General features: G+C 38.7%; 1 protein-coding gene and 1 pseudogene across 2 annotated transcripts in view; both read left to right on the forward strand.

Annotated features, from left to right (window-relative positions):
* Window positions 1–21,845, forward strand: part of TENM4 (teneurin transmembrane protein 4) — a 2,454,724-nt gene that overhangs the window by 498,890 nt on the left and 1,933,989 nt on the right. The window lies entirely within an intron of this gene.
* LOC308234071 (cofilin-1-like) lies at window positions 19,782–20,278 on the forward strand (annotated as a pseudogene). The gene has a single exon. The product of its transcript is annotated as a cofilin-1-like (transcript).

Consider the following 21,845-nt stretch of genomic DNA (forward strand, 5'->3'; position numbering starts at 1 on the left):
TTTAATACCCCACTATCACCATTGGACAAATCCTCTGAACAAAAAATCAGCAAAGAAACATCAATCTTAAATGACTCACTAGACCAGATGGAATTAATTGACATCTTCAGAACATTTCACAGAATATACATTTTTCTCAATTGCACATGGGTCATTTTCAAAGATAGACCATATATTGGGTCATAGGCAAAGTCTCTTCAAATTCAAGAAGATAGAAATCATATCAAGCATCTTCTCAGATCACAGTGACATAAAACTGGAAATCAACTACAATAAAAATCCAAAAAAATCAAACACATGGAGACTAAATAGCATGCTATTAAACAATGACTGGGTTACCAGAGAGATCAAAGAAGAAATAGAAAACATCATGGCAACAAATGGCAATGAAAACACAACAATCCAAAATCTATGGGACACAGAGAAAGCAGTCTTGAGAGGGAAGTTCATAGCTCTACAAGCCTACTGCAAAAAACAAGAAACAATGGTAATAAATTACCTAACCCTACAACTCAAAGAGTTAGAAAGAGAACAACAAGAAAAGCCCAGTGTAAGCAGAATGAAGGAAATAATAAAGATCAGAGCGGAGATAAACAACATAGAGACCAAAAAAAGAATACAAAAGATCAACAAATCCAATAGCTGGTTCTCTGAAAGGATAAACAAGATTGATAAAACTCTAGGCAGGCTCACCAAGAAGCAAAGAGAGAGGACCCAAATAAACAAAATCAGAAATGAAAGAGGAGAAATAACAACAGACCCCACAAAAATACAAAGGATTGTTAAAGAATACTATGAACAACTCTATTCCAACAAACTGGACAACCTGGAGCAAATGAACATATTCCTAGAAAAATACAACCTCCCAAAACTCAATCAGGAAGAATCTAAATATCTCAATAGGCCAATAACTATGGAAGAAATGGAAGCAGTCATCAAAAAGCTTCCAGCAAACAAAAGTCTGGGACCAGACAGCTTCACAGGGGAGTTTTGCCAAACATTCAAGGAAGAACTGAAACCTATCTTCCTCAGACTATTCCAAACAATCCAAGAGGAAGGAACACTTCCAGGCTCATTCTATGAAGCCAGCATCACCCTAATACCAAAACCAGATAAAGACAACACAATGAAAGAGAATTACAGGCCAATATCCCTCATGAACATAGATGCCAAAATCCTCAACAAAATTCTAGCAAATCGGATCCAGCAGTACATCAGAAAGATCATACACCATGACTAAGCAGGATTTATCCCAGGGATGCAAGGATGGTACAATATCCGCAAATCAAGAAACGTGATACATAACATAAACAAATTGAGAGATAAAAATCACATAGTCATATCAATTGATGCAGAAAAAGCATTTGACAAAATCCAACACCCTTTCTTGATAAAAACTCTCAGCAAGGTGGGAATAGAGATATCATACCTCAACATAATAAAAGCCTTAAATGACAAACCCACAGCCAACATCATACTCAATGGGCAAAAACTAAAACCATTTCTCCTAAGAACAGGAACAAGACAGGGATGCCCACTCTCACCACTCCTGTTCGACATAGTACTGGAAATTTTAGCCATTGCAATTAGACAAGAAGAAGAAATAAAAGGCATCCAAATTGGAAAAGAAGTAAAGCTGTCCTAATTTGCAGATGACATGATATTGTACATAAAAAACCTGAAAGACTCCATCAAAAAACTATTAGACTTAATAAATGAATTCGGCAATGTAGCAGGAGGCAAAATTAACACCAAGAAATCTATGGCATTTCCATACACCAATAGTGAACTTACAGAAAGAGAGACTAAAAAAGCAATCCCATTTAACATCACACCAAAAAATTTAAGATACCTAGGAATAAACTTAACTAAGGAGGTAAAAGACTTATATGCGGAAAACTACAGGACACTGAAAAAAGAGAGAGAGGAAGACATAAACAGATGGAAGAACATACCGTGTTCATGGATTGGTAGAATCGACATCATTAAAGTGTCCATACTACCCAAAGCAATCTATAGATTCAATGCACTCCCCATTAAAACACCAATGGCATATTTCACAAACCTACAACAAACTCTCCAAAAATTCATCTGAAATAAAAATGACCCTGAATAGCCACAGCAATTCTTAGAAAGAAGAACAAAGTAGGTGAGTTCTCAATACCAGATATCAAGCTGTATTACAAAGCCACTGTTCTCAAAACAGCCTGGTACTAGCACAAGAACAAATATATAGACCAATGGAATAAAATAGAGAACCCAGATATCGACCCAAACCACTATGCTCAATTAATATTTGGCAAAGGAGGCATGAACATACAATGGAGTCAAGACAGTCTTTTCAATAAATGGTGTTGGGAAAATTGGACAGATACATGCAAAAAAATGAAACTAGACCATGAACTTACACCATACACAAAAATAAACTCAAAATGGATAAAGGACTTAAACATAAGATGGGAAACCATAAAAATACTAGAGGAATCCACAGGCAGAGAAATCTCAGACATATGCCAAAGCAATTTCTTCACCTATACACTCCTAGGGCAATGGAAGCTAAAGAGAAAATAAACAAATGGGACTACATCAAAATAAAAAGCTTTTGCACAGCAAAAGAAACCATCAACAAAACAACAAGAAACCCCACTGTATGGGAGAACATATTTGCAAATGTTATCACTGATAAAAGTTTAAACTGCAACATCTACAGGGAACTTATACAACTTAATAGAAGGAAGATAAATGATCCAATAAAAAAATGGGCAACTGACCTAAATAGAATCTTTTCGAAAGAAGACAGAAGGAAGGCCAAGAGAAATATGAAAACATGCTCAAAGTCACTCATTATTTGAGAGATGCAAATCAAAATGACAATGTGGTCCCATCTCACACCTGTCAGAATGGCAATCATCAACAAATCAACAAACGACAAGTGTTGGCGAGGATGCGGAGAAAAAGGAACCCTCGTGCACTGCTGGTGGGAATGCAGACTGGTGCAGCCACTGTGGAGAACGCTATGGTGTGTCCTCAAAATCTAAAAATAGAACTGCCATTTGACCCAGTGATCCCACTTCTAGGAATATATCCCAAGAAACTAGAAACACAAATCAGAAAGGATATATGCACCCCTATGTTCATAGCAGCATAATTCACCATAGCTAAGATTTGGAAACAGCCTCAATGCCCATCAGCAGATGAGTGGATTAGAAAACTATGGTACATCTACACAATGGAATACTACGCTGCTATAAAAAAGAAGGAATTCTTACCATTTGCAACAGCATGGATGGACCTGGAGAGTATTATGTTAAGTGAAATAAGAGATCAACCAAAGGACTTGTATGCATGCATATAAGCACAACCAATGGACACAAGACACTGGGTGGGGGGTGGGATGAAGGCATGTGACAGGGGATAGGGGAGGCTGGGGGAAGGTCAATGGGGAAATAAATGAGATATATGTACTTCTATATGTAATACTTTAAACAATAAAAAATATTTTATTTCCTAAAAAAATAAATTAAAAAAATAAAGCATTCTAGGTGGGCTTTTTCTGGGTAGAGAATTCTCTGGGTGGGTACAGATTCTGGGGATATCCAGAGGGGAGAGATAATGGTCTTAGAAAGAGGAATGAGGTCTAAGCAAAAGGGAATGTCCATTGTGAAGTGGCCTGAAGGTCAGTTTCCAGGGGAGGGGTATCAATTCAATTATTTGTTCAGACCTAATAGATATGTTAGATAAAATATGGACCTTTAAACTTAATCATCTCAGTATTTCTTTAGAAATATTCTCTTAGATATCTACAGTACATATTTATCAACTTTAGTGCATTTAACATTGACACGATATTTTTTCAAACAACAACTTGTGTCTCAGCCTTGTCAATTGACCTAATTATATCATTGATAATGTTCTTTTTCTCCTCAATACAGTATTCAGTTGGAGTATTATAGTGAACTGTCATGCCTCTTTAACATCTTTTAATCTGGAATATTTCTACTGTTTTCGTTACTGGACTAAAGAGGTCCATTTGCCTGCATGCATCAAAGCCAAGGATACATAAACAGGAGCTGGCAGCAAAGAAAGTAAGGGTTTATTTTTAGGAAGTAGCCCATGCCCAGAGACACAGGTGAGCTAATGTTCAAAGACCTAGTTCCTTGATGACTGCCAGGGGATGAGTTGTAGGGGAAAATCATTAATCACGGTGACTACAAGAGATAGAGTCTTGGTCAGGGTTGTGATCACTACTGACTTGTTGGTGCTGGGTTAGGTATCATCAGTAGTGGATCATAACATCTAATCCTAATGTCAGCCTGGTTTCCCTGCTTTTCTGGGCCTGAAGCTGAAACACAACTGAGGCCCAGGTATCATTTTCAGTTTGATTGAAACTCTGTCTTTGTGGTCAGTAGACCTGAGGCTTTGTTCCTAAGACTGTGTGATGCCTGCCGGAAGCTCATTGTCCTGAGGGCTTACGGATTAAAGGAGCAGTGTGCAAGGGAGGAGGGGGCAGGTCTGTGAAGGTTCTCTATGAGGTCAGTTTGAAACACAAAGTACTAGTAAAGAAAGGAGAAAAAGTCATACTAAAGAAATGAAGCTTCTACCCGTTACATTTTCTGTTTTCCATTTCTTTTTGACATTTACACTTTTAAAGAATACAGCTCCTCTCTTTATTTTAATAGAATGTTCTCCATTTATGGTTGTCTATGTTTCCTCATGATTATATTCAGGTTATACATTATGTTTTGTTCTTTTCAAGGTATCACATCTGCAGGCATACAATGTCCTTCTCAATTGGTGATATTTATTTTGATCACTTGGTCAAAATATTGTTACTTTTCCTTCACTATGTAATTACTATTTTTCTCTTGTAACTAATAACTTTTTTATAGAGTCCTTGAAACCATGAAAATACCTTGCTTCTCATCAGAAATTTCTCCTAGGTTTAGCACACTTTGATGATTCTTGCCTGACATTTTTTTTTTCTGTGATGGGTGCAAAATGCTGATTTTTCTAACTTCAGCATTCCACCTACATTTATCAGTTGGCACTCAGCATTCTATTTTGAGCAAAAGCCTTCCCTTCTCTCTCTCTCTTTCTTTCTTTCTCCCTCTCCCTCTCTCACTGTAATATCTGTTTATCTTATATCTAGCTCACTAGCAATCTAGGGCTATCTCCCTTCAAAGTCTATAATATAATTTTCATTTATACAAGTTACGGACTTATTTTTGAAAAATCTGAAGAGGTTTTTTTTTGTTGTTGTTGCTGTTGTTGTTTTAAAGATAGACAGTTTCTAAGCTAATTCATTTATTCACCTGTTAATTAGCTAATTGTTATGGTAATTAGTTTGTAATATGTGTCAGGAAGTGAATTTATACTGAAGATTTTGCTTTCAAGGAACTCACATTCTAGGGAAATACACGTATATGTATTTTAGAAAATAACATACTGTTATCCTGTATTCCTGTATTTTTCTTAAACATCAATTAAAATATACAGCCTTCTATGGCCAAATTAATATGACAATATTGATATTTCAATATGGTTTGAAGATCACACTCATAATCTCAGTAGATAAATAGCAATATTTCACTCAATACCATTCTTCAGCTAATTTCTCCAATATGATGAGTTATGGTTGGTACTAAAAAGGTTAAGAATAAAACTATAGGTTAAATATAAAGTACAGACTTTCCCATTTATTAGCATAATATGTTCTATTTTAAGCCTTCCTTCAAAAACCTAATACGAACAAGGTGCTAAAAAGGAAACAAAACTTATTGATGTCATTCTGTCTCTCTCTTAAAAATGCATCCAGAAAGAAGTGAATTCCTGAATAAGACACATGGATGGTCATTCTTAGTAGGCTTTATGCTGATAAATTAGTAGAACGCTCATATTATCTTTGTAATTTTCATGTTAGGAATTCTTTTTATAAAAGGGGTACATAGCTAAGTATTAGACACATGCATTTTATGGACACTGCTTCTGGACAGTTGGCCCTGAAGGTCTCTGAGTTTTTATAGCAGAACCTTAATTATTATTCCCAGCTCACCTGCCTGAAATTATGTCATGGCTTAGAACATTGGTAGAATAGGGCAGGGTTTGGGGAGCTGGGAAGGAAACTAGCTTACACTGAGCAATTCTTAAATGTTAGGCTCAATTGCAGTTTATTCTATAACTGTGTTAGAAATTCATACCCATTAAGCAGAAGAGAAGTCTGAGGTTCAGAGAAAGACGTGATTTGACAAAGATTATAGAGCTGGTATAATAGACTTTGCTCAGGTCAGATTCAACTCCTGCCAGAACTCTGACTCTTTCCACTATAGAGATGCCTGATGTCTGGCGCATAAGTTCAGGGTAAATAACCATAATGCTTGAACAACTGTCTTGAAAAGACTCCAGGACCATCTGCAGAAAATTGCCTATAGGCTAATGAAGATTGTCAAGAGGCACCTGTCCAATTCCAGAGAAAAGTCTATTCCAAGGCTTAAAACTCACAGTGTACAGTGTGTTTTATGCTTTTCCGACTGCCTTTGCACCCATTATGTAATTTCATCAGCAATAGATTTCATTAAAAAGAAAATATTTTATTAAATAATTAACTTAATTTGCTTTCATTAAACTAATGTATAGTAGAGCACAGAAGATAACATCAAACTCTACGGGTCTACAGTTCTGGCTGACTAATTTGTTCTGCTGTTTCTGAACTTATCCCTTTTGAGTTCCCTCAGTGCAGTCATATTAAGTGGTGCTCTTCATGACACACTGAGTCAATGCTCCCCTGTCACCATCCAGGTGCCACCTGTCATTTTGTAAGTGAGCCAGAGTCCACATATAGGTCTTGACAGATCCATCCTCATATTACTGTTGCACTTAATTTCAGTGAACAAACAAACTGGCAATCAGTTTAGACACCCAAGGGCTGATGTCTCTTTGGTAGCAGTGCTTGGTGGAGCCTGTCAGGAGGTAGATGGCATTGGCATTTGGGAATTGAGTCACCTTCGGGAGAACTGGCTGTGTTTTCCCCAAGTGTGCCCATAAAAAAAAACTGGCATACCGGAGTGGATTAAAGAATCCACTTACTTAATATTTATGCAGATGATATGTGTGGTTTGGCAAACAGTTTCTTTAGAGAAAGAGGAAAAAAGAAAATGTGATTAGATATTTATTGTGGATACTTTACCTACATAACACATGTCATAAAATCTGTTTTAAAATGCCATTTACAGCCCTGACTTGTTTGGCTCAGTGGACAGAACGTTGGCCAGCGGACTGAAGGGTCCCAGGTTCGATTCCGGTCAAGGGCATGTACCTTGGTTGCGGGCACATCCCCAGTCTAGGGTGTGCAGGAGGCAGCTGATCGATGTTTCTCTCTCATCGATGTTTCTAACTCTCTATCCCTCTCCCTTTCTCTCTGTAATAAAATCAATAAAAATATTTTTAAAATGCCATTTACAAACCATTTGGTTTTAAGATGTTATTTTATCAAAAGATAGTTACATCACAGCAGAAGATTGGCTAAGTGTTCTAACATGGGCTTATTGACAGGTAGGTTCAGTGTGGTCCAGGCCTGATGGGGGCAACACAATTTCAAGGGTAGATTCAACTTTGTGGATCCAGAAACTTGTCTATTACATACAACAATGACTGTCACTTCCTTCTGAATATTTGAGTCACATTAACCAAATTTATTTTTGATAATCTGAAAAATCATTTTTGTCAACCTTACCTCAGTCCACACAGGGCTAGACTTGCAAAGTAACCAGAATTTTGTACCAGTTAGTCAGGGCACTGAAATATCCTCTAAATAATGCTAAAATGTGCTGGCTTTTTTTTTTTTTTTTTTTTTTTTTTGTAATCTTTGGATTTCCTGTTAGTTCTTTCTTGGCAGAAAAGTTTCTAAATTCAAGTATCTAAAGTTTCTAAATTCAAGACATAAAATAAATATAGCATTCCCCTCTGGGACAACTGAAAATGGTGTTTCTCTGATATTGCTAAGGTTTGAGCAGAGCACAAAGCATGTCTAGACACATATTTAAAAATTATTTAACATTTTCAATATGTAGAGTGCTATACTAGGGGCAAGGGATTCAAAAGATGAATAATGTGCATTTCTTGATATTAAAAAAGTCATAGTCCAAAAATTAATTACAATAGATTATAATAATTGATATGGTAAAGGTAACTCAAGCTGCAGTAGAAGAGGGTAGGGGGAAATTATGAGTTCAGAATTTAACATATTTGGTTTGAGGCCCTTTTGAAATATCTGAGTACATTAAACAAGTAACAGTTGACTATAGGAACATAGGAATAAGCAATAGTTTAACTAAGACTTTTTTTCCTGAGCAGGATGCAAGGGTGATTTATTTCTTGGGTCCTTCTCCAGTGGGATTCCAACAATGAAGCCACAGATAAAAGGTGGTAGATAGAAAGGGTGGGAATTTATTGGAAGCAAGTACAGACTCCCACGTGGGGAGGGGGTCCCCAGGGGGTAACCTACTAAGCTCCTTTTTTTTTCTAAGGTTTATAAAGGCTGCAGTTCTTTGTCTCTTGATGCTCCCTTCTTATTGGTTACTCTTTTGCAGAATATCAGCTTCAAAGCCCAAACCCCAGGTGGTGTCCCCCTTCTTTTCTCCCCCTTCAGTGGTAGAATTCTCTATCTCCTGTGAAAATCTCTTTTCCTCTTTCTCCCATTTGTTGGCATTTCTCTATCTTCTGTGTTTCCTTTTTCTCCCCATACCCTGTGACTTTTCCCTATCTTCTGTGAATGGATGTCTTTCTCTCCCCTTATCCTGTGGCATCTCTTTTTTTTTTTTTTCTCTGTGAATGTATGCCTTCTGGCAGCTCCAAGCCCTCACCAATGCAGTCCTCCCCCACAGATCCTCTTTATTCCTAAAACTCCCTAAACCTTCCTGTTTTATCCCTAAAACTCCTTTCAATATTAAATAGTCTGTTTAGAAATAAATGACTTATTGGAGTAGTGCCTAGTATATGTTGAGCAATCAATATACAACAGGGACAGTGCCATTGCTTCTGGCATATGAGATCAAGTCTTAGTAGCAGCCCCCTGAGATAGGTGTAATTTCATTAAAAATAATTTTGGTGAGGAACGTCCTGCCCTTTGGGCTGTAGAAGGTCCGCAAAATCATTTGGTCTGGCCCTGCCAAGGCATTAGGGGTGAGTTAATTGTTTGACCAAATATAGCAGGCTAATTTTTAAGTCAATAATTTTGTATGGCCCACTAATTATGTTGTAAATACCCAAATGGCCCTTGGCAGAGAAAAGGTTCCCCACCATGTTAGGTGATGCTCAGTGTTGCATAGCAACTAAGCAGTGAAGCTGGAATTTGAGCCCCTGTTCTGCTTTCAAAGTCTGGACTTTAGACAAGTGGTGTGCCATGACCTCAGATTAGATAGAATTGCCTCTCTCTGTAATGGCCTTGGAACAGGGTTTTGAAGTCTTGAGAGCAAGTTTTCTAAATTAGGGTTTGATGAGATTGCTTCAGGCTTCCTGTGAAAATTATCTTTGAAGTAGATTCGCAAATTCAAACTTTGCCACTTGCTTACTCTGTGAGTGTTGCTACCAAATCCATCCTCTCTGAGAATCTATAAAAGGACTAATTGAAACTTAACAAAAAAATTGGTGGTATTGAAGTAGAACACGTATCAAAAGACCTCTTCTGAGCTCGGTACATAGTAGGCCATCTGTAAACATGTGCTTCCTTCTTTACCATGCGCCTTTTCCTAAAGTGGGTCCAAAAGAAGAGAGCGCACTCCACTTAGCAGAGTGCACCACAGTTTCCCAGCAGGGCTTCTGGATGCTGTATGTGAAGAGTCATTTGCAGCTGTTTGTTAAAATACAGAGGTCTGGGGTAGGGCCTGAGATTTTGCTTTCTAATAAGATCCCAGGAGATGCTAATGCCACTCTCCTGTGACCACTCTTTCATCAGCAGGGTTTGTGTTGTTTGAGTTTTTCTTCTTTTGTGTTGTATTAAGTACCTCCAGCTCCAGGTCAATTTCTTTCTGCTTTTTCCTTCAAACCAAACAAACAACAGCTGTTTTCACAGTCACAAGTGGTGGCAGAAATATTGGACATCTTCCCAACACACAGAGTGCTTATTGTTTGGAAAAAATAATTGAACAGCGGCAAAAACCTATATAAACAACGACACTAATAATACTAGTGCTTTTCAGTTTACAGTGTGGTATCCAGAATTAAATTACCTCAATTGACTCAGCTGTTCAGTAGGTATTTTTAAGAGGCTACTAAGGCCAAGGTGATGAGGGGACAGAAAAGACTGAGGTACAATCTCATGATGCTCATAGATTAGTAGGCAAGAAAGGCAGGGAATTCCATGACAACAGGATCATGTAATGAGACCTATAATAGAAGCAAGTTCAAAATAAAACTCCTGTAGTGGGACATAGAGGGCATTCCTACATCCAGGGTGAGAAAGAGGTCAGGGAATCTTCCCAGAGGATTTTGCATCTTCGCCACCTCAGGCATTATCATCATTATCATGGCCATTGTCTCTGTCAGCATCATTGCCATCATCCTTACAACCATTATTTACAAGTAAGTAAAAACTTAATTCTTACCAGGTATTGTGCAAGGCATTCAGTGTGCATTATCTATACATATAAAGAGGTAATATGATAATTTTTACCTTATGGTGCCCCAGTCACAACCAGTCTGTGGGCAGGGATGGGGGCGGGGACTTTCGCCCCCAGTGCTAAAGTCATGCTGCCCTCCTGCATCCACTGCTAAGGACATGACACTGCTTGCAGGCAGCCCCATTCAGTGCTGAAGTGATGCTGTTGGGGAGGGGAGCTGGGCTTGATGGGGGACCTCAGGCCACACACCCCCGCCTCCAGGCTGGGAGACCTCAGGCCCTGCTCCCTGCCCAGCAGAACTTGACAGGGGATCCCAGGCCATGCCCCCCACCCCAGCTTCTGGCCAGGAGACCTAAGGCCACGCCCCCCACCTCAGCGCCAGGCCGGGCTACCTGAGGCTGCGCCCCCCCCCCCAACCCAGCAGGGCTTGACAGGGGACCTGAGACTGCATCCCCCCACCCGGCACCAGGCTGGGGGACCTGAGGCACCCCTTCCCGGAGGAGCTTGACAGGGGTGGGGCTCGCCGGGTCTGGGTCTCCTGCGTTTTCAAAGTGCTTGTGGGTGGTGGGTGGGGACTTGACTCTAGGTCCTGCGGTGCACCCCAGACTCTGAAAGGAGGGGCATTTTATAAACATTTTACTAATTTTCCTTCACCTCTGACACGTCTATTATAGAGAAAGGGCAAATAGCAATATTAAAATATTTTTTCTAATTAATTCCCTTTTAATGTGCATGAATTTCCTGCACCAGGCTACTAGTCTCAAATAATCTCCATAATATTAATAACTGCAGCTTTTAGTCATCCTTTGAAGGAGTCCTACTAAGTAATAATCTTTTTCCACCTTCTGGAGGCTGGGGAAGAAATTCTTAAACATATTTTTGGCTGTGAAGAAATGTTTGTCTTTAGCTCAGGAAAGCATTATCATCTCTTTCTTCATTTTTCATTCTTTCACTTTTTGTGCATATCTCTTACTAGTACATCCTCTTTCTTCATTCTTTCACTTTTTGTGTGTATTCTCATCCTCTTTCCTTCTACCTTTTATGCTCACTCTCTCTTTAATCCTACCTTCCTAGCATTCCTCCCTTCTCTCTCCCCATCTTTTTTTTTCTTTTTACCTTTTTTGAGTTGAAGAGGTGAATGGTGTATTCCTAGTTAAATTTTCATAATGGATTTTCTGCATTTATAATTGCAGTGTGACCACAAAGTGTCATGTGAAGAACTTTGCTTTGTGGTCAAATAGAACCAGCTAAGATTTACCTTCACCAGTTGTTGGCTTTCTGATACTAAGCAAATAAAATTTGCCTTAATTTGCTCACTTGTAAAATGGACATCATAATACCTTTCTCATAATATAGATGCAAATAAAATATTGCCTGAAACTGAGAGAAGTTACAAAGTGAAAGGTTACTCTACAGTTCAAGAAACTATGAAGAAAATTTTGGCTAGGCATGGTGTAAGGGCATTCTTGTGTGTGTGTGTGTGTGTGTGTGTGTGTGTGTGTGTGTGTGTTCATAAGTTGGAATGGTTCTGTCTTCCAGAAGATTGTAGCATTTGCATTGGCAAAGACTGATTCTCAGTTATATTTTTGTCCTAATTGCCCAGCACAATGCATTTTATGATAGGTGCTCAATAAGTAGGACATGTATTGAATGGAGCCCCAAGAGAAGTTGAATCACTAGAGATGGAGACTTCATTGTCAGACAGACCAGGTGCTCTCCTTCTCACTTTGCCCCAAAATAAGTTTTTCTTGCAAGGAAACCATCCATGTCAGTTCCTCAGCAAGTGAGAGATTGTTGGCAGCATTTTCCTCCAAATTGCAGAGTAGAAAAAGGACTGCTCAGCCAGCTGCCACCAACATCTTAGAAAACTTGGATATTTAGGCAATTATAGGTTCCCCAATGCCCTTTTCAAGGAAATTTTTTTTTTTCAACAGAAGAAAAAAGCCTCATAAAAATAGCACAGCACAGCAACGTCAACCCATAATAATGCAGAATACCATAGTTATTCATTTATTCTCTGGAAATTTCTCCTACATTGTCTTTGTGACACTATTATACTCTCCTGACCTGGTGATATTCTCAAGGTCCCTGCACCATCTACTCAGAGTCCTGTGATTCAACATCCTCTCCTTGGTCAAACCTTCAATAGTCATCCTTATCTGATGGCTCTGGGAGCTCTCTACTTCTGATATGGTTATTCAGCTTGGCCATACATATCTGCCATCTTTTAAGTTGTTTATGACTAGCCCACAGGCACCTGAGCTCTCCACAGGAATGTTTATATTCCCTGCCTGAACTTGTTCTCCTTTATTTGTTACCTTGGTGAATGGTATATGCAGCAACTTAACATTCAAAAGCACTTTGTAAGTAAATATTATTGCCCTAATTACCTGATAAGGAAATTGAAACTTAAAAAAACCTCATGTAGCTAGAAAGTGAAAGATTTGCCCTGCAATCCCAGATCATCCTACTTCAAAAATCATGTCTCCTCTGATAAGCTTTACTAGAAAGAAAAGAACAGGGAGGAAAAGGGGGAAAATGTTGATTGTAAATAGTGAGGCAATTATAAGATACCTAGCTGTTACGACAAGTACCACTCAGATGAACCTAATCTTGCTTCTTTAGACCACTTGCCCTGCTTAGTCAAAATCATGAACTGAATAACTTAGTGGAATTTTTTAAAAAGTTGAATTTATTTTCTTTTATTAAATCACATGATGTTACTATTTAAAGATTACATCTGTGAGTAATCTCTCCTATAGCCATTGCTGAAACAAAGTCCATATGGGCAGGAAATAATTGCATAATTCTGGGATGGTGTGATTCAAATTAATGAAAGAGGAATTGACAAGTTGACTTTGCACTCTGGAATAAATACTGATTTTTGAACTTTTTATGACCAAAACACTGTTCTTGGCTCATATGCAAGCACAGATAAAATAGTTAAAAGTGTTAATGTTGTTTATAAAGATAAGGCACTAGAAAAATACACAGTACACCCATTATGCCTCTTTTGTTATCGCCAAATCCTGAATGCTGTTGGGGCTATATGTTCGAGAGCCTGCTTGAGATAGTGTACTTATATTGAAGGGAAACAATGTTAAAGCATCTGTAGACTTGGTTTGTGTTGCATTTGTCCACTGTACAATATTATCTTGCCTTGTTAGGATGGTGATTAATTTTTAGGAAACTTTTCTAATGTCCAGGACTACTTTAATGATATTCATTTTAAATTACAAGTATACCTATTTTTTAAAAAAATTATATTGAGAAAGAGTCCTATGGAATAATTCTCAAAAGTCAAAATTGACTTTTTGTAATCCAGGAAATAATTCTGGGCAATACTTGCTCTTCATGATCTGTCATAGATAGAATGATGACCATTAAGAAGAGAGGAGATACCAGATTTTTTTTTTTTTCACAGACAGAACCATAAATGGGATTCCATTGCCAGACATTTTCCCTTAACTCTGCAGGCTCAAACACAAAATCAGTGGTGCTATGGACTAAATATGCCCCTTGGCCAAATTAATATGTTAAAATTAACCCCCAACATCAGGCTATTGAAGGTGAGGCCTTTGGAAGATAATTAGGGTATAAAAGCAGAAGTCTCATAAATGGAATTTGTACTCTTATAAAGGTGGCCCCTGAGAGGTCCCTTACTCATTTCTGCCATATAAAGACATGGTGAAAAGAAGACTGTTTATGAACCAGGAACTTGGCTCTCACCAGACACCAAATCTGTTGATGACTTGGTCTTGAACTTCCTAGCCTCCAGAACTGTGAGAAATAAATTTCTGTTATTGATAAGCCACCTAGTCCATGGTATTCTTCTTAACCCACATGAATGTGTTAAAACAAATATGAAGTACATATATGGGATTGAAAAGTACATAGATTTGGGTTTGAATTACAGTATGCAAACCCTTCCTAACTGGTGACCTTGGGCAAATCTAATCACCTCTATTTCTTAGTTTCTATGTTTAAAAAATAAATGGTATAAATATATCTCAGTGGCAGGATTGTTGAGGCTTAAATACTTATTGTTGCTATAGTTATGACCCTAAGCTCAGTGCTTAATACATGGAAGAGACTTAGTCAAGCATACCATTATATTGCCATTTCTTTGTTAGGTTCACATTGAGTAAGCTTGAGTAATTACTTATGAAGCAGAAAACATATTAAATGGAAGTTTATCCCATTTAAGTAATCAAAATTAATTTCATTTTATGCAAATAATTTACATCTCCAATGCAGAATTATAACAGAACCCAGATTAGCAAAAACATAAATATGTGAGCATCCAAAACAAAGCAAGAGTGACATGCCAGTTGGGTACTGGAAATATTGGGGGAACACTTTGTGAAGTATGTGTTGTCTAACCACTGTGCTGTATACCTGAAACTAATACAAAAACTGTAATTAAAAACGTAATTTTTTTTTTAAATCCTGGAACAACAGACAACACACACACACACACACACACACACACAGAAAATGATTTAGAGGTAACTGAGAAAATGATTTACTAAACCCCAATATAGTACTTCTTTTATTTTGGCTGATCCACAAGTAGAAATATTTTGGCCTAGGTTGGCAGTTGATGGTGTTGGCAATTTTTTTCGCTCCTCTTCTTCCTAGGAACTCAGCCAGACTACATTTTCCAGTGTTCTTTGCAGTTAGATTGGTCATGTGACTGAGTTATACCTTACAGAATATGAGTGGAAGCGAAATGTACCATTTGTAGGCATGATTATAAAACATTTTCAGCCCTGGCCAGTTTAGCTAATTGGACAAAGCATTGGCCCAAAGACTGAAGGACCCCAGGTTTGATTGCAGTCAAGGGAACACACCTCAGTTACAGGCTCTATCCCCAGCCCAGGACCACATGTGCTGGAGGCAACCAATACATGTATCTCTCTCACATTGATGTTTCTCTCTTTCTGTCTCTCCCCTTCCCTTCCACTCTCTCTAAAAATCAAGGGACAAATATTCTCTGGTGATGATTAAAAAACAAACAAACTTTTTCATATGTTCTTCTGTAATTTTCATTCTTTTCAACTTGGGCAAGGTAATGGTCCCAAAGGCCACCGGGGGAGCTATGAATTGAAAATGACAGAGCTGCCATACTCTTGGATCATAAATGACTGTGCAGAGATGAGCCTCTTCTCCCAAAACACATTCATACAAACACATTACTACCCCTTACTCTTACCAAATTGAAATGGGTCTTTACTATAATATGAGCAACAAATAGGCCAATTAAATGACCTATTATATTGAATTAACTCCTATAGGTCTATGTGTCACAGAAAAAAATTTGCCAACACAATCAACTGCCAACCTAGGCAAAAATATTTCTACTTGTGGATCAGCCAAAATAAAAGAAGTACTATATTGGGGTTTAGTAAATCATTTTCTCAGTTACCCCTAAATCATTTTCTGTGTGTGTGTGTGCACTTGTGCGTGCGTGCGTGCGTGCATGTGTGTGTGTGTGTGTGTGTGTGTGTGTGTGTGTTGTCTGTTGTTCCAGGATTTAAAAAAAAAATAAAATCTAGCCTGCCCTAGTTAATATGATAGGTTAGACGTAATCTGGAGCCTAGCATCATAGCAGGCTGAATAGTCTAATTTGGTGTTTTCATTAAGCCCATGTAGAATCTCACACCATATTACTTCAATTTCAAAGTGCAGCCAATTTTGGAATTCTTTCCACAGTGAAGGAGATAGTTTCTCCTAAAGCCCATAGATAGCTGGACTTTGGTCCCATCCACAGAGAATCAGCAGCCCCAGGACCCACGATTTTTTTGCTAGCATAGAAGAAGTGTATGCCCTGGTGAAGAGCTATTCTTTAAACTAAGTCCACTTTAAGGCTCTACTTATTAGAAAATCAGGTCAAACCAGTGTTCTCAAATTTGACCACTTCTTCCTAGGAAGGGCATATGACATAAGGGTATTGAACTGCAGAAGAGTACTGTGTTTTCCTGAAACAATATCATAGCATCTAGATTCAATTTTTCATTCCTTGGACACTGTCCAGATATGCACTGTTAACACTGGTTTTCCTTCCTCTGCATTTTTCTGAGCTGCCATTGCTGACAACCTATTTTATCTTGACATATTTTATTCTTTTTTAGTTTAGCTAATACCAATGAGTCAAGTCTTGTTCTGGCTTGGGAACTATCCATTCTCCTTAAGAAGACTATTCTTATTTCTGAACCTATCCATTATGTGTTGATTTTATCAAACATTCAGAGCTCTCTGGAGAGATTCAGGCATTTTTTAAAGAAATGATTCATTTCACATCACCAATATGTAGATAAAAAATAAAAACAGCTGAAAAAAAAATCTTCCCTCATTCACAGTCTTTTATATAAGTTATTAGTTAAATGATTTGCTTACTGTTTTCTTTTGTTAGATAATATGAAGTTAAAAAAAAAAAGCCAGTTCGATATAGGTCAAATATTTGCACAAAAACTACTGGGGACATGCAACATGCATCAATTTGTTTCAACTCTCTCAACTAAAATGAGAAAATAAATACTATATGGTTCTGGTGCCTGTTAAATGTGCTAATTCCCTGTCTTCTCAGTCCAACAGAAGATGGGCAGCTTTGGGTTCCTTTTCCTGTAGGGTCTTACATTCTATAGTGTAGATACTTACATTAACTTGTAAAGCATTTCTAGAGAGTTCTCAGATATCATATGGGATATCTGATTAAATGACCTATTAAAATTACTTGCAAACTGGGGCATCATTGGCTTTTGATAAATTATATAGAAACAGACCCAGTAGGAGAGCAACATGTAGTATTGAACTTACCAGAATTCTCAGATTGTGATTGAATTTGCTATCACATATCTATGACTAAAGAACCATGATACATTATCTCCTAGGTCAAGTCCACAATGCAAACAAAAATAATTACTTTCTTATTTACTGTATTGAATATTGGAGTGCCTCAATTCTTGAATAATTGAAGGATGTCTAAGGAGGGGGAAGTATTTGGAAGTATTCATTGAATCTAACAAGGAGCTGAAATCAGAATCAGCAAAACAGAAAATGTTAATGGATTAGGAAAATGGCTGTGTGCTTAATCTAATTTATTATCAGATAATCTGATCAACAAGGCTCCACCCTAATCCACTTTAGCTATTCTGCTGTTTTAGACTTTGGCAGTTAATATTTTTGTTTGTTTTTAGTTAACATTTGTTTTTCATCAGTGTTTGTGGCTTCTCTAATGTTTTATCTCTTGCTTATCAAAATTATCATTTCCTAATCTGGGTATAATTTTAATATTCACCATGTGGTCTCACTGAAGCCGTAGGAGATGCTATCATAAATACATTGTCAGTCAAACAGTTTTATTTCCTATGGCATCTAATGTATCTTCTATTCCAAAGCTTTAAGAACAATAGAAAAAAAGCAACTTATTTTTATAGGAGTCAGTCAATACCTGGACCCTATTATGTTAATTAATGTGAGATCAATTTATCAACTGGGTGTTATAGATACATTTTGAATACCCTTGCCCAGACTTCAGAGCCCTCATTGAATTAAGAACTGCTCTGCAGTGTCTCACTGACCAATAGTTAACTTTATCATTTTTAAATCTAAAAGACTCAAATCACTTTATGAAAAATTAAAACATATAGTTTTAATTTTCTGCATTAAAAAACAGAAGAGGAAGAGGAGAAGGAGGAAGAGGGAAAAGAGGAGGAGGAGAAGGAAAAGGAAAGAAAGAGGGCAGATTTGAGCTCTCTAGACAGAAAAGTTGCTAAGACCAATGCTGAATTGTTATCTCCCTCCTTTTCACCAAAGGAAGGGCTCCCAATATGTCCTCCTTAGGGCTTGTGAGTCCCTTCATTACTGGAAATGTCAGGTATGAAGAGTCAATATTTTCTTAGGCAAAGAAGGAAAAGAGAATAGAAAGACAGAGTCCTGGTATTGTCTCTCTACATGGACTAGTCCAACAAACTGTGACTGTAGAGTTTTTCCTTGTCATCATCTAGGGTAAAACAAGGTAGTAATATCTCTGTAAATCAAGGAGTTTATCATCCACCTATTCTGTCATCACATATTTATGGAGAATCAACTGTATGTCAAGCATTATGGGTAATGGGAATACAGAGATACAGAAAATATAGTCCTTCCTTTCAAGTATACCAGTATATAGATTGTGAACAGATTTAACTTTTAGAAAAATACTCTTACATCAGTAATAGTCAGGGAAAATATAGATGGTAGGCAGGAGAGCAGTTGATGAATGTATACATTAGTCCAGATATGGAACAAAGATGTTCTGTACTACAATAGTTTGTGGTATTTGGAAGAAAAGAAAATACATAGTGAGCTGGTTGGTTTGCAATCTTCCTTGTGTAGGTAGAAGTGAAAACTATGAGAGAAGATGATATTTTCCTTAGTTATAAAGGCAAAAGTTTAAGCTGCTTTATAATTTTGCAGAAAGAAGGTTCTGATGAACGAGTTTACCTTGTTCTATGTCGGTCATCCATGACATAAATCGTGTCTCCAGCTATTCCTTAGTGCCAGCGCTTTATCAAACCCACCTGCTTCCCCTTCCAAAGGTCCAAGAGGAAGAAGACCTAATACATCATGTAACTACTCACTTAAACAAAACAAGTTTAATGGAAAAAAATTTATGAGAGTTCAGGTTATGCTAAAATGTTTCTTATAGGGCCACCTTAGAAATAATTTATACAAACTATAAAGTTTAGGGAAGTAACATTTTAAAAATGTCTATTGGCAAAGGCTGCTTAGAGGCTTGTGTTTTCAGTGATATGTAACACCTGTTTGGAAATCTATTATGCTGTGAATTCAGGTTTCAAGCAACTATTTTATACTAATTATAAAGATACTTTTTCAACCTGGCCAGTGTGGCTCAGTGGTTGAGCATTGATCCATGCACCAAAAGGTCACTGGTTCCCTTCCCTGTCAGCCAATTGATGTTTCTCTCTCTCTCCCTTCCTCTCTCTCTATAATCAATTATTTTTTTTAAAAGAATCATGTTTTAAAAAATCTTTCACATGGAGAATGAGTTAAGTAAAACGGGGCATCAAAAAGTAACAGGGGGTTCAGTCGGATCCCTGCAGCAGCTGCAGTGGCTCTGGTCTTTCCAGGCTGTTCTTGCCATCTCCTTTAGTTTCTGGGAACATGGCCTCTGGTGTGGCTGTCTCTGATGGAGTCATCAAAGTGTTCGATGACATGAAGGTACCTAAGTCCTCAACACCAGAGGAGGTGAAGAAGCACAAGAAGGCAGTGCTCTTCTGCCTGAGTGAAGACAAGAAGAACATCATTCTGGAAGAGGGCAAGGAGATCCTGGTAGGTGATGTGGGCCAGACAGTAGACAACGCCTACGCCACCTTCGTCAAGATGCTGCCGGACAGAGACAGCCGCTATACCCTGTACGACACAACCTATGAAAATAAGGAGAGCAAGAAGGAGGACCTGGTGTTATCTTCTGGGCCCCTGAGTCTGCACCGCTTAAGAGTAAAATGATCTATGCCAGCTCCAAGGATGCCACCAAGAAGAAGGTTACAGGGATCAAGCAGGATCAAGCAAAGTGCTATGAGGAGGTCAAGGACCACTGTACTCTGGCAGAGAAGCTGGGGGGCAGTGCTGTCATTTCCCTGGAGAGCAAGCCTTTGTGAGCCCCTTCCAGCACCCTGCCTGGAGTATCTGGCAGCCGCATACCTGCCTATCAGGGGTTGCAGGCTGCCCCCCTCCTGCCAGACTAGAGGGACTGGGGGGATCCCAGCAGGAGGAGGGCAATCCCTTCACCCAGTTGCCAAACAGCCCCCCACTGCCTGGACCTTTCTCCTCACTCCACCCCTGATGGTTCTGGCCTTCCCAAACTGCTTTTGGTCTTCTGATTCCTCTTGGATTGAAATAGACCAAGTGTCCCATCCCGCCCCCCCCTCCCCATTCCCCAGTTTTGAAGAGGGGCTGTATTTTTTTTAATGACACCCCTACTTGCAACCTGTTTCTCCCCTTTCCCGTGCTGCCAACGTCTAACCTCAATAGTGATCCCATGCTTGTCTGTTTAGTACTGTGTATAAATGGAATGTTGTGAAGATAACCCCTCCCCACGCTGCCTGGTTCCCCTCCCCTTTTCCACCTGGTCACAGCCACTAATGGAAGCAAGACCAATAAGGGACCCTTAATTAAAAAAATAAAAAATAAATAAAAAAAGGAAGAGAAACAACAATAAAAATCCTCACTTAAAAAATAAAAAAGTCACAGGGATATTGACATTTATTTTAACTTTCTTGCTTTTATTTTTAAGTGAATGCATTGGACTGCAATTTACTGTGGTGGTGGAAGAGAAAGAGGGGATGGTACATGGCACAGAAGAGGATGAAGGGTACACTGAGGAGCATTTAAAGCCACTAATGTTTTTTTTGCCTTAGAATTTGGTCCATTTCTGTTCTGGTTTTTATATCAACTGCTGCTTGACCTTAGTAAAGTTACCTTGCTTCTCTCGTTTATCTAAGCCATCCTCCCCCTTTATCTGTAAAATCAAGGGTTGGACTGAAATGTCCCATTCCAGTTTTATGCAATACTAGAGGCATGAAATTCATGCATGGCAGAGGGGGGCGGGGGTGGTCCCTCAGCCCAGCCTGCACCCTCTCCAATCTGGGACTCCTTGAGGGATGTCCGACTTCCCGTTTAGGCCCGATCAGGGGGATCGGACCTAAACGGGCAGTTGGACATCCCTTTCACAATCCAGGACTGCTGGCTCCCAACCGCTCGCCTGCTTGCCTTCCTGATTGCCCCTAACCACTTATGCCTGCCAGCCTGATCACCCCCTAACCACTCCCCTGCTAGCCTGATCAATGCCTAACTGCTCCCCTGCTTGCCTGATTGCCCCTAACTGCCCTCCCCTGCAGGCCTGGTCACCCCTAACTGCCCTCCCCTGCTGGCCTGATTGCCCACAACTGCCCTCCCCTGCTGGCCATCTTGTGGTGGCCATCTTGTGTTCACATGGGGGCAGCCATCTTGTGTGTTGGAGTGATAGTCAATTTGCATATTACCTCTTTATTATATAGGATTATTATATAGGATACTTTTAATTTATCATATTTTCTTTGAGGCATATATAAAGTATTTCAGAAAGTTGGTTTAGAAAGGACTCTGATGAAAAAAAAAAAAGCATCCTTAATAACCTTCTTAATTTCTAACATTTTTCAAAGCACAGAGAGTTCTTCCTTACCTGAA

Source organism: Plecotus auritus (genome assembly GCF_963455305.1).
Source record: "Plecotus auritus genome assembly, chromosome: 9".
Classification (NCBI taxonomy): domain Eukaryota; kingdom Metazoa; phylum Chordata; class Mammalia; order Chiroptera; family Vespertilionidae; genus Plecotus; species Plecotus auritus.